We start from the raw sequence: 13,619 nt of genomic DNA on the forward strand, positions 1-13,619 counted from the left end.
TACTACATCTATTTCATGAAGCCCAACTACTTTTTCCTTTCCCGCACATTCCACTGATAATTGTTCATGGCCATGTCTTCTACCAACTGTCAGGCTTCTTCTGGGGTTCTACTCCCCATTATACCTCTTGTGGTAGCATCTAGCAATTGGCTTGTGCTCAGATTCAACCCATTATAAAAAGTATGAATAATCATCCATTCGGGAAATCCATGCTGTGGGCATCTCCGCAAAAGATCCTTGAAGAACTCCCATGTCTCAAACAATTACTCTAGCTCCATCTGCACAAATGAGGATATCTCATTGTGAAGCTTGTCCGACTTCCCCGGAGGAAATTTTCTAGCAATAAAAGCTTCGACTATCTCGTTCCAAGTCTTGATGGAGGCCTTGGGCAAAGAATGTAGCCACTACTTGGCTCTTCCCTTGAGAGAGAATGGGAAAGCCCTCAATCTAATAGTATCATCTGATACACCGTTAATCTTCAGGATATCACAAACTTCCAAGAAATTCTTTATATGGTTGTTTGGATCCTCATCGGCCAAACTATTAAACTGCACTGATTGCTGAATCATTTAGATGAATACTGGCTTTATCTAGAAGTTCAGAGCTGTAATCGGAGGTCGCACAATACTCGATTGTGTGGCCAAAACTGAGGGTCTAGCATAATCAGAAAGTGTCCTCTGTTGCTCATTTTGTTCTGCCATATTATCTGACCCTTTAACTTCTATTTCAGCTTGATTAGATGGTTCTTGCATAAGTTCTTTTCCCCTTCTTCTGATTGTAAGTTCAAGTTCAGGATCTCCTTCAATCAATATTGAAGGGTTCCCTCGTGTCATAACCTGGAGCTGCACCCAAAGAAAGAAAACAAATAAGAACGATGATAGAAAAAGAATATGTGAAATAGAATGAATGAATGAATAGCTAAGAAAACAAAGTGCAAAGTATCTATAAACGTCTACTCCCTGACAACGGCGCCAAAAACTTGATAAACGCCTCTTGAGTATTGATAAGTGCTTGTGTGATAAGAATATGAAGTGCTTTTTCCTTATGATGAACATTACTTTTCTCGGGTTTTAATGCTAATATGTGTGTATTTATGTTATTTTCATGTATATAGGGTTGTTAAGCTGAAGGTTAGAGAAAGAAGCCAATGTAGATCGTGAATGCACCATTTGGAGGAAGTCTTGAGAAGGTTCAAACGAGAAGACATAAGTCGGGTTTAAGATGTGAGAATGTGTGCCAACCTCCTCATATTCAAGTTAGCAAAACAATTTGGAGGGCCACAAGGGTAGTCACATTGACAAGATCCCCTTGCGTATATCCCGCAAGTATACGGCTTTGCCGAAGTAATAATCCCGGGTGAGAGGTATCGAATCCAAAGGGAGTAGGGAGTAAAGACACTTAATTCGATTCTTAGCTATGTGGAATATCAACAATGATAAGTGTGACAATGATTCAACTCTCAACAATTAAAAGCAACAAGTAAGAAAGCAAAAGTAAGGAGGAGGTAAGGCAATAAATAAAGATGCGGTACTCGGATGATGCTTCACCTAGGATAATTGCTTCAAGTGCAAGAACTCTCTATTATGCTTCCTAATCAATGCAATGGTGAGTCGTGGAAATCCTTACATACATAGTCCCAAATCTAAGGTCAACTATGCCTAACTCTATTCATGTCCCAGAGGAGAAATTAAATAACCTCTCAACCTCGCACTCGAATAAAGTTGCAATGAGCTCTAGGGATTCCATGTGATAAATCTCTTCCTAATGATAGACCTAACCCTTTGGTCCAGGCGGAAGGTCCTTAACCACAATTAAGCCCTAGATACTAAGATCCCCTTAACGCTTCACTCCGTCGCAAGCGCAACTAAGCCCCAGCGGAGATTCATCCTTTAGACCATTCACTCTATTATGGCCGCAAAGAACTCGAGGAATGGAGGTAGAATCTATCACATCGGAGGGGAAAGGGGACACTCCTGTACCTCTCGACTCACCCTCTCAACCCTCTCCAACCTAGTTTTGTCTAACGCTCGTGGTGTCACTCACTCACAAGGTTACAAACAAGAACTCTCAACCCTAGTGTCACTCTAGGGGAAATGTTCATACAATCAAGCATTCAAGGTTGGAACTCACAATAAACATCAATTTATTAAAAGCATAATAAAGAAGTTCAATGAAACGAATACATCCTAGGGTTCACAATCACCAAAGTACCCACTAGGGGTTTAGCTCTCCATGGAGCTAAGTACAATCAAAGAAATCGAATGTAAAAGCAATGAATCCATAAAGAAACCCCCTCGATGGTCGTGTCGATAGTCTTGTGGAGAGTCCTCTACTCGTCGCAAGGGATCATTTGTCCGGCCTAGGATACACCTCTCCGGATCGATGCCGATGAAAGCTCTCCTAATAACATGGCCGTGGATAATTTCCACATGCCCGTGTGGATTCTCTGTTTCTCTGATTTCTCGGCCGGCTGTGAACATTGCTGCTACAGTACATGCTACGATGTTGCTGTAGTACTCTGCTACAGTCTTCGACCTGAATAACTTCCCAATTCCATATTTTCATCGGGGTAACGCAAATAGGCACACGTTTACGTCATGAATCACTTGCTTCTTCAATGATATACATGTTGGTGGAGCTCTCGTTCTTATGTGCATAAATCGGAATGCTTGAGTGTGACTGCCTTTGTGCCCCTCCAAATGGATGTGCTCACTAGAATGTGAGGAGGTTAGCACACACTCTAGCATCTCACACCTGACCTATGTCTTCGCGTTTGAACCTTAGCAAGATTTCGTCCAAAATAGGTGCATTATGATCCACATTGGCCTATTTCCTTCATACTCGGCCTCACAACCCTACCTGCATAAAAGTAACATAAAAACACATATATTAGTGTAAAAACCTGAAAAACGTAATGCTCAATATAAGGAATGAACACTTCGCATTCATATCGCACAAGCAGTTATCACACATTCAAGCATTCTGGCTTGTGCATGTATAGCAAGATCTCCACCAACTTGTCCATTTATTGAAGAACCAAAGCGATCTACGGTATAAACGTGTGCCCATTTACTTACCTCGATGAAAACATGGATTCGACAGTGTTTCGGGCTGGTACTCTAGCAAAGCATTATAGCAAAACAATGTAGCAGGTATTGTTCACAGACGGCCGAAGAAGGAGTAAAACAGAGAATCTACACGGTTATGTGGAAATTCCACACAACTGTGTGAAAAGTGCATAGGGGCACCCACATGGGCGTGTGGATTCCCGATTCCAGCCCTATTTAAGGCCGATTTCAGAACCGATTTCGGAAATTCTTTTCTCTATCTTTTCCCCAACTTGAGAGAGGGTGGCGGCTAGGGTTTTGAGAAGTATAAGCTAAGGATTTGGAGAGGTTCTATGGCTCCGACATCACGCTCTGTTTGGAAGAAGGTTAGTGGGAAAGCTTTCGTCGGCACCAATCTCGCGAGGTGTATCCTAGGCCGGACAAAGAGACCCTTGGACGAGTAGAGGACTTTCCACAAGACCATCTCCACTACTATCGAGGGGATTTTTTGTGGATTCTTTGCTTTAACATTTGATTTCATTGATTGTAATTAGCTACATAGAGAGCTAACCCCCCTAGTGGGTACTGGGGTATTTGTGAACCCTAGGATGTATTCATTTCATTGAACCTCTTTATTATGCTTTCAATTAATTGATGTTTTATTTGAGTTCCAATCTTGAATGCTTGATTGTATGAACACTCCCTTAGAGTGATACTAGGGTTGAGAGTTATTGTTGGTAACAAACCCTTGTAAGTGAGTGACACACCATGAGAGTTAGACAAAGATAGATTGGAGAGGATTGAGAGGGTGAGTTGAGAGTTAGCAGAGCATCACTTTTCACCCCTCTGGTGTGATTTATTCTACCTCCATTTCCTCAAGTTCTTTGCAGTCATAGTAGATTGAATGGGCTAAAGGATGACCTTCCACTGGGGCTTAGTTGCGGGTGCAACGGAGTGAAGCGTTGAAGTGATTTCAGCACCTATGGCTTAATTGTGGCTAGGGACCTTCCACTTGGACCAAAGGGTTAGGTCTACATCTAGGAAGAGGATTTATCAGTTGGAATCCCTAGAACTCATTGCAATTCTATACGAGTGCGAGGTTGAGAGGTTATTCAATTTCTCCTCCGGGACATGTATAGAGTTAGGCATGGTTAACCTTAGATTTGGGACCATGTATTTAAGGATCTCCACAACTCATTATTGTATCTGTTAGAAAGGATAATAGAGGGTTCATGCACTTGAAACGATTGTCTTAGGCGGAAAAATATCTCGGTATCCCATTTATATCGATTGCCTTACCTTCTCCTTTACTTGTGCTATCTTTCTTGTTCTTTTACTTTTGTTATTTCACATCTTGTCACACATATCACTATTTATCTTTCACTTAGTTAAGAAACAATTTAAGTATTTTTATTCCCTACTCCCTCTCGATACGAAACCCCACTCATCTAGGATTTTATCACTTCGATAAACCCGTGCACTTGCGGGACATACGCAATGGGCGTTGTCAAGTTTTTGGTGCCGTTGCTTGGGAGTAGGCGTTTAGAGATACTTTGTACTTTGTTTTCTTAGCTATTCATTCATTCATTCTAATTTATTTCTTCTAAATCTATCATCATTCTGATTTTTTTTTCTTTCTTTTTGGTGCAACTCCAAGTTATGACCCGAGGGAACCCCTCAATATTGATTGAAGGAGATCCCGAGCTTGAACGTACACTTAGAAGAAAAGGGAAAGAACATGTGCAAAAACCATCTAATCTAGCTGATTTGGAAGTAGAAGAATCTGAAAATGTGGCAAAACAGAAGGAGCAACAACGGACATTATCCGATTACGCCAGACCTTCAGTATTGGGGAGACAATCGAGTATTGTGCGTCCCCTAATTATATCTCAGAACTTCGAGCTAAAGCTGGCATTCATCCACATGTTGCAGCAATCCGCATAGTTTAATGGTTTGGCCGATGAGGATCCAAACAATCATATAGAGAACTTTAAGATAAATGGAGTGACGGATGATGCCATCAAGTTGAGAGCCTTCCCATTTTCCTTAAATGAAAGAGTGAAGCATTGGCTACACTCATTACCTAGAGCATCGATTACCACATGGAAGGAGATGGTAGAAGCTTTTTTGGACCATTATTTCCCTCCAAGAAAATCCGCAAAGCTTCAGAATGAGATCTCATCTTTATAAAGTCGGAATTGGAGTCTCTATTTGAGACGTGGGAAAGGTTCAAGGAGCTCCTGAGAAAGTGCCCATAACACTGATTCCCAGAGTGGATGATTGTTTAGACTTTTTACAACGGGTTGAATCCGAGTACAATGCAACTCTTTGGACGCGACAACAAGAGGTACCTTAGGTAGCAAGACGGCCGGTGAGGCCCATCAACTAATTGAAGAAATGGGGTTAAATAGCTACCAATGGAATGCTAGGGAGAAGAAAAAGGTGGCCGGGCTACATGAGATAGATGCAGTAATTTCATTGGCGCTCAAGTGGAATCATTGAGTAAGAAGTTAGATCTTCTAACTTTGAATAGAATGGCAGCCATGACTACTTGCACCGGGTGTGGTGGAGGTCATGCTCCCTCTGATTGCCCGATCTCTATTGGTGATGCATCTTCCGTTGAGAATATCGATTTTGTGGGTAATGCAATGAGGAACCAAAGGGAATCCATATAGGGACACTTATAATCTGGTTGGAAGAATTATCCCAATTATTCGTGGACCAACCAAGGTCCACAAAAGGCCATGGGGCCAGTGGTTTCCAACAACAACAAGCCCCAAACATGGAAAAACGAGTTTCAGGTTTGGAGACCCGAATGACCGATTTGGAGAAGGCCTTGACTAGGTTTGTGCAATCGTCAGATACAAGGTTTCAATTAATTGAGGCTATACTTCACAACCAAACCGCCTCTTTGCACAATCTTGAAAATCAAGTGGGGCAGATTGTGAAGTCTCTATTAGAAAGGCCACAAGGGAGCTTGCCGAGTAATACCGAGACCAATCCTGGAGAGTATGTGAAGGCGATCACTTTGAGAAGTAGTCGTGAGGTTGAAGGTAGGCTTCCGAGTGAGAGGCCCAATGAACACGCAGAGGTTATAAAGGTTGAGGAGAGAGCAAGCAAAGAGAAGGAGGTGGCACCCCTATCTTTCAAGCCAAGAATCCCTTATCCCTCTAGATTGAAGAATGACCAAGGGGATGAACTGTACAAGAAGTTCCTGAGTTTGTTCAAGCAACTCCACATAAATATTCCTTTTGTTGAGGCATGGGCCCAAATGCCTAAGTATGCAAAATTATTAATGGACTTGTTGACTAACAAGAGGAAGTTGGAGGAGAGTGCTTTATCGATCTTAAATGCGTCTTGCTCGGTGATGTTGCAAAAGAACATGCTGAGCAAGAAGAAAGACCCGGGAAGCTTCATCATTCCGTGTAATATTGGCAATTTGGGTGAAGAAATGGCATTGGCGGACTCAGGGGCCAGTATCAACGTCATGCCATAGTGTGGATTTGGCGAAGTTTTGGTCGTTTGAGCTAGTTTATCATGTTTTTCACTGGTATAGTTTACATAATAAGGCAGGCTCTGAGCGTGTAATCATGTCCAGTAATTTTCTGCAGAGCCTGCAGAGTTTTTCCAAAGAAAATGCATGGGCGTGTGAAATTTCCGCACGCCGGTGGATTTGTACTGCGAGCTCATCCAGAGAAGGCACAAAGAAGTGGAGTCGCCCCTGTGAGTGACCTCATGACTTTTGCACGTCCCATGGATAATTTCCGCACGAGCATGCATAGAGACTTGCAACTTATCCGGAGAGCACACAGGGGCATGTACTCGCCCCTGTGGGTGAACATGTGAGAAACGCACGGGCGTGGGTATTTTCCGCACGCTGTGTGGATCTCTGCAGAAGAGTTCTCTCTATCCTAAACAGACACAGGGGCGTGCGTTCGTCCCTGTGAGTTGGGCTTGTGAATGTCCACGCCCATGCGTAATTGTTGCACGGGCGTGCGAAACTCTTTGATGATTCTCTCAGTTGGACACAGAAGCCACAAGGGCGTGCGGCTGCCCCTGTGGGTCGGGCACAACGGTGTGGGTATTTTCTGCACGCTCGTGTAGTTGTATTCAGAGACAACAAGTGTTTTTCCCGAGAGTGCACATGGGCGTGCATCTGCACTGTGAAGCTTTCCTGTGGAGGCGTACGGGCGTGGGTAATTTCCACACGCCCGTGTGGTTGCATAGAATTCCAAGTGATGCTAGTTTTTCTTTAAAATCTTCTTGAATTCTCTTCTTCTTCACTTCCAATCACTCGAAGATCAAGTTTGATCAGTCTCCTGCTCCACATATTGCTGTTTAGAGGGTTTTCCAGTCAGTTTCCATGCTGAATTTGAAGTTTTCATACCTATGTCAATGGTAAACCTTTTTACCCTCTCTTCTTTGCCAATTCTTGTTTTTATTAGATCAAAAGTCTTGAGTTGTACCAATTTTCACTTTATAATGGTTTATGCATGTTTAGAGAGCGTTTAACCATGTTTTTAAGTTGTATTTTTGGAGAATTGATGTGCAACCTTGCGGTATGATTTTTTTAGCTTCTCTGATCATTTTCTTCATCATGTATTGCAGGTATGGCACCACGTTCTAAGAAGCAAGAGGGTAAGCACCCTTGAGAGACTTTACCTGAATTGGCGCATATTGAATTTTTGAACCTCGAGCATCGAGGCTCGATTCGAGTGGTTATCTATACTTGGGTTTGGACAATCCTGATTTGTGGACCTGAGTGTGCTGAGTGAGGTCCAGCGAGGTGATGAGTTTCTAGTGCAAAACCCTCTATTATGCTTTCTAACTAATGCATTAAAGAGTCATGGAGATCCTTCAATACATGGTCCCAAATCTAAGGTCAACCATGCCTAACTCTATACATGTCCTGGAGGAGAAATTGAACAATCTCTCAACCTTGCACTCGCATAGAATCGCAATGAGTTCTAGGGATTCCAAGTGATAAATCCACTTCGTAAATGTAGACCTAACCCTTTGGTCCAGGTGGAAGGTCCTTCGTCATAATTAAGCCCTAGGTGCTAAAATCACTTCAACGCTTCACTCTATTGCCTTTACAATTAAGCCCAGCGGAAGGTCATCCCTTAGCCCATTCACTCTACTATGTCTGCAAAGAACTTGAGGAAATGGAGGTAGGATAAATCACATCAGAGGGGAAAAGGGGACGCTCCACTACCTCTTGACTGATCCCTCTTAACCCTCTCCAATCTAGCTTTGTCTAACTCTTGTTGTGTGCCATCATTCACAAGGGTTACTAATAAGAATCCTCAACCCTAGTGTCACTCTAAAGGAGTATTAACACAATCAAGCATTCAAGATTGGAACTCAATTAAAACATCAATTAATGAAAGCATAATGAAAGGTTTAATGAAACAAATACAACCTAGGATTCACAAATCCAAGTAATGACTAGGGGTTAAGCTCTCCATGGAGCTAGTTACAATCAATGAATTCGAATGTAAAAACAAGTAATCTATAGAAAACCCCCTCGATAGTCGTAATGATGGTCTTGTGGAGAAGCCTCTACTCGTCCAAGGGTCCCTTTGTCCGGTCTAGGATACACCTCGCTGGATCGGTGCCGATGAAAGCTCTCCCACTAACCTTCTTCCAAATGGAGCACGATGTCGGAGCCATAGAACCTCTCCTATTCGCTAGCCAATACTTCTCCATACCCTAGCCGATGCCTCCTCTCAAGTTAGGGAAAGGATGGAGAAAAGAATGTCCAAATCAAGGTTAAAATCGGCCTTAAATAGGGTTGGAATCGGGAATCCACATGCCCATGTGGATTCACCACACGGGCTTGTGGAAAAACGTACAAGCGTGTGGAATTTCCACACGCCAATGTGGATTCTCTGGAAATCATCTTTCTCCACCAAAATACTCTTGAATTCACACTTTTCATCGAGGCCACATGAATTGGCACACATCCATGCGGTAGATCACATTGTATCTTCAATAAAATCACATTTAACAACAATCTTGCTAGCATTACACAAGTCGGAACACATGAGTGTGACTGCCTTTGTGTCCTCCAATTTGCATGTTCACTCGAGCACAATGGAAGTTCGAACACACTCATATGTCTTTGAGCATAACTTGTGTCTTCACATTTGTTCACTCCAAGATTTCTTCAACAAAGTGCATTCAACAAAGTGCATTCACAATCCTATATTGACAATCTACTTTAACTTCTTTCTTTCACACTTGTCTCCATAACCCTACATGCACAAAAGTAATACAAATACACATTTATGAGCGATAAAATTTGAGAAAGCGATGGTCATTGCAAGAAAAGAATACTTCATATTACTAATACACAAGCACTTATCAAACTCCCCCACACTTAATATTTTGCTTGTCCTCAAGCAAAAATAAAATGTTAAAGCATAGAAGAAGGAAATATTAAAAGTTCTTGGCCGTAGGTTCACCAAAAATATATAAAAGAAACATTCTACAAGTAAGGAAAATTTCAACACTAAATACAAAAAATCATTGCTCTAGCTAAAACTCGAATAAAAAAGGACAACAAACCTGAAAAACTTGTGTGTATAAACTCACTCAAGTCAACTTAACATATACTCCTCAAAGTTCTAAGTATAAGGGACTTATATATTTACGAAACAAAACAAAGAGATAGTAGTAGCTTCACACATCCTCTAAGATAGCCCTTTCCGAAGCGGCCGCTAAGGTGGCTTTCACACTTTCGAGGTGGTAGCTCTTTCTATCGGGGTAGTAGCTTTAACTTATCTCATTAGATAGCTCTTTCTCTCATTAGGGCATAACTAGTATCCAATTTATGAGAGTAGCTTCATATTTCATAGGCGGTAGCTCTTTCCACTCCAAATGTACAACAAAAACAAGTATATATTTTCCTTTTTTCATTAAAAATTAACAAAAGAACCAATAATTACTAGTCCCTTAAACATCAAACTTGAGTTTTCCAAAAAGGTTTAATAAGCGAGTAGTGCAACAAGTGCCAATTTGGCAAAAATTCCTAAAAAATCATGTAAAAACTAGAGCATGAGAACATTCAATGTTAAAAATTCTCCTAACACAAGAATACAACCATTGCAACTAAGATGAAACACAATTGGCTACGTGACCATTTTCAGTCAAAACTTATGTAAAGAACATGTGTAATGTGAACTCCCCCCACACTTAAGATGTACATTGCCCTCAATGTACGCATGTAAGCAAAATAAAAATTATAACACTAAAAAATATATGTAAAGATGGGCAATTGAAACAATACTCCCTTGACCTACTAATGGCAGGTTTGATGTAGCACACATGGCTATGTGAAAATCACATTGACCGTGTCCATGACTATTCCTTAATTTCTATACTCAAAAGACCATTTCCATGTATACACAATAGGGGTTCAGTAAAGCACAACAAAAATAAAAAACAACTCGAGTATATTAAGATAAAGCAAAGAAATACAACTCGAATAATACAAGTCCAAAATAAAATGCGAAAATGAAATATGAAAAATAAAAGCAACTAAAGTAAAGACGCATCAAACGTCGGTGTCATCCTCTATCTGCTCTGCTGCTGGGAGTCGATGCTGTAACTGAGGATCGACTGGTGCTGGTGGTGATGGTGGTGCCGGAGGGATCCGGGGCTCTCATCATGAATGCGGATGTCGTGTCTCACTCTAGAATCTGCTATAAAACATTGAGACACGCCATAACCTTCGTGTGGTTCATGGCCTATGTGTAGCAACCCTTAGCTAAATCTGCCTGTAATACTCCTACATCACTCTCGGGCCTCTCAAATTGATCATGTGCTCGAGTGGGAGTAAATGTACTGCAGGCGGTGGCTCCTATGCTGTGGAAGGTGCCTTTGTCTCTATTTGCTCGAGCTGAGGGCTCGGGGAACCTCGTTTGCCACCCCCTCTCTGCATCTCCCTCGGCCTCGACTATCTCAGCTGGGGACATGATCATCACATAGACTCCTGGTCTGTCTCTATGCCGAGAGGAGATGATATAATAGTCTTCTCGGCTCCCACGATAGCATTTATCATACCCATCCCCATGATGAGTCTAGTGATGTATAGACTTGAGAATAGATCCCCCACTCTCACATCACGGCCCTCGGTGCCTCAAGTAATCTTCAACAATGTGTCCCAAATGTAGCGGCTTGCTCTGTACCATGGAATACAACTAAGGTAACTCCTGCCACCTCAGAATTCGGGTACTGTCACCGCGACCATTCACCGATCTGCTCATGATTGGGTGGATGTATCTATAACTCGGTCGGGAAAGGCAAGTGGCCTTCGATACTCCCAGCTCATACTGACCATAGCCACATAAGGCCTTGTAAGCTCTCCGAGGATTCAAGCTACCAGCATAGTCGATAGGTAGTCGCTAGTACTCCTCATTGTCGGTAAAAGCCTCATCGTATAATCAAGCTACCCATGACAAGCAGCTCGTCAATCTCATTGGCTATTTCATTACCTTGCTAAACCTCTCTTAGTGCACTCAAGTCAGGGAAACATGTCTGCTCGAACTTGAGTCTCGAGAAACTCTCAAATCGAGCCTAGTGCTCAGGAATCAAGAACTCTATATGCTTAGGCTCAAGCGAGGGCTCTCGGGGATGTTTGTTGGCTGCCTTCTTTGTACTGGGATCCATATCTGCAAGAATTGAATAGAATATCGATCAACTAAATTCACGACTCAATACAGCAGAAATCCACATGGTCGTGTGGAATTCCTCACCCCCGTATGAATCCACAGGGAGTGAAAGCCGCACGGCCACTAGGCCAAAATCGTAAAAGTCCATAAACATTTCACTTTAAAAACACTGTAATACATGCACCAACCATTTAATCATTAAAGCAAAGGAATAACCACCAGTTTAAACCAAATAAATCAAGATTGGCGAAGATAAGAAAGAATGATGGTTTACCGATAAGATGAGGATGAAAAGCTTGAAAACAGCATGAAAACTCGAGTGAAATCCCTCTAAAACGACTGTCAGGAGTTGGGAGAGTGCAAGGATGTGTTCTTTGAGTGTTTGGAGTGTAAAGACAAAGAAATGTGAATAGACTATAAAGAAAAGCCACACCTCTTGGCGTTTTGCACATCCACACAAGCGTGTGGAAATTACCTACGCCAGTGTAACTCCAATGGGGAGCTCAACAAGGCACTCACGCGCACCTGTGTAGTCTCGGGATAACACATTTTACCTCTAAAGGCATCCACACGAGCGTGTAAAATTCCCCATGCTCATGTGCTAACCCACTAGGGCACCCACACGCCCCTGTGGCTTCTCTGTCCCTTTGAGAAATTTCTCTAAGTGTTATACAAGCCTGTATGGAAATTCCACACGGGCATGGATCTTCATAAGGGTCACTCAGAGGGGGCACTCACACGCTCCCTGTGTCCTCTCGGGATAGATGAGAACTCTCTGCAGAGTTTCACATGGGCGTGTGGAAATTACCCACGCGTGTGTGTAATTCGCAGGGTCATCCACAGGGGCAGACACATACCCTTATGTCTTTTCGGGATAGAGCTTTCAACTCTGCCAAGAAATACACGCACGTGTGGAAATTACACACGGGCATGTGTGACCGTCACATGGTCATTTTATAGGGGCATTCACACGCCCCTGTGTCTTCTCCGGATGGAGAAGTTGAGCTCTGAAGAGAAACACACACCCGTGTGGAAATTCATACGACCGTGTGCCTTCTCTTGATGGCTCGAAAAAATTACAAACTCTGCAAAAAATTTCATCACACTTATACACATATAGTGTCTGCATTTGGTATGCAAAATTGACCAGAGAATCATGAAAAACACGATCAAACGACCAAAAAACTTCACCAAACACAATTAAGCACTTGAAAACACAAATGATCTATGAGAAAAGTACAACAATAGCATGTAAAAATCAAGATACCAACACTCAAGCACTTATTCATGCAAGTACTAAACTAAAACCTAGAAAACAGTAAAGACTTGGGTTGCCTCCCAAGAAGCACTTGTTTACCTTCACTAAGCTTGGCGCACCTGACCTTCCCTCTTATCCATAAGCTGAAAGCATGATGAACATAATCTTTTGAAGGTAGAGAGTGAGTTATCGAGTTTGTTACCGCACAAGGGTTCGTCACCCTTACCCCATTCTTGCACATCCCCATTAGCCTTGGGATGTTTCTTGTGATGTCTTCTTGTACGCTTCATCTTTCGGATCATCTTTGTCATAATCCCTAGTATAGGTTGCATGTTGTCCTCTAGAACAAGTGTAATGATGTCTTTATTCTCCACCTCTTGGTCTAGCAACCCTTGATACGGGTCTGGACACATCTTTTTCTACACATATTCATCTATTAGTTCATCGGTAGTGTCAATAAAGTAAAGAGTATCAACAAAGTTGAGAGAATGTCTCATGGCTTCAGCGAGGTGATATGTAAGCTTGTCATCTCCAACTCTTAAAGTCAACTCCCCGCCATCCATGTCGATATGAGCCTTGGAAGTACGCAAGAATGTCCTCCCATGTTTTAATTGGACATCGACATCCTTATCAACATCA

The 13,619-nt window shown here is 42.3% G+C and overlaps 1 non-coding gene across 1 annotated transcript; it reads left to right on the forward strand.

Moving 5' to 3' along the window:
- The first annotated feature begins 204 nt into the window (after nucleotides 1-204).
- Nucleotides 205-310, forward strand: LOC120254257. Its single transcript, XR_005534564.1, has one exon. It is a non-coding gene; the product is annotated as a small nucleolar RNA R71 (small nucleolar RNA).
- Nucleotides 311-13,619: the final 13,309 nt, after the last annotated feature.

This window comes from Dioscorea cayenensis, unplaced genomic scaffold, assembly GCF_009730915.1.
Source record: "Dioscorea cayenensis subsp. rotundata cultivar TDr96_F1 unplaced genomic scaffold, TDr96_F1_v2_PseudoChromosome.rev07_lg8_w22 25.fasta BLBR01000397.1, whole genome shotgun sequence".
NCBI classification, from domain to species: domain Eukaryota; kingdom Viridiplantae; phylum Streptophyta; class Magnoliopsida; order Dioscoreales; family Dioscoreaceae; genus Dioscorea; species Dioscorea cayenensis.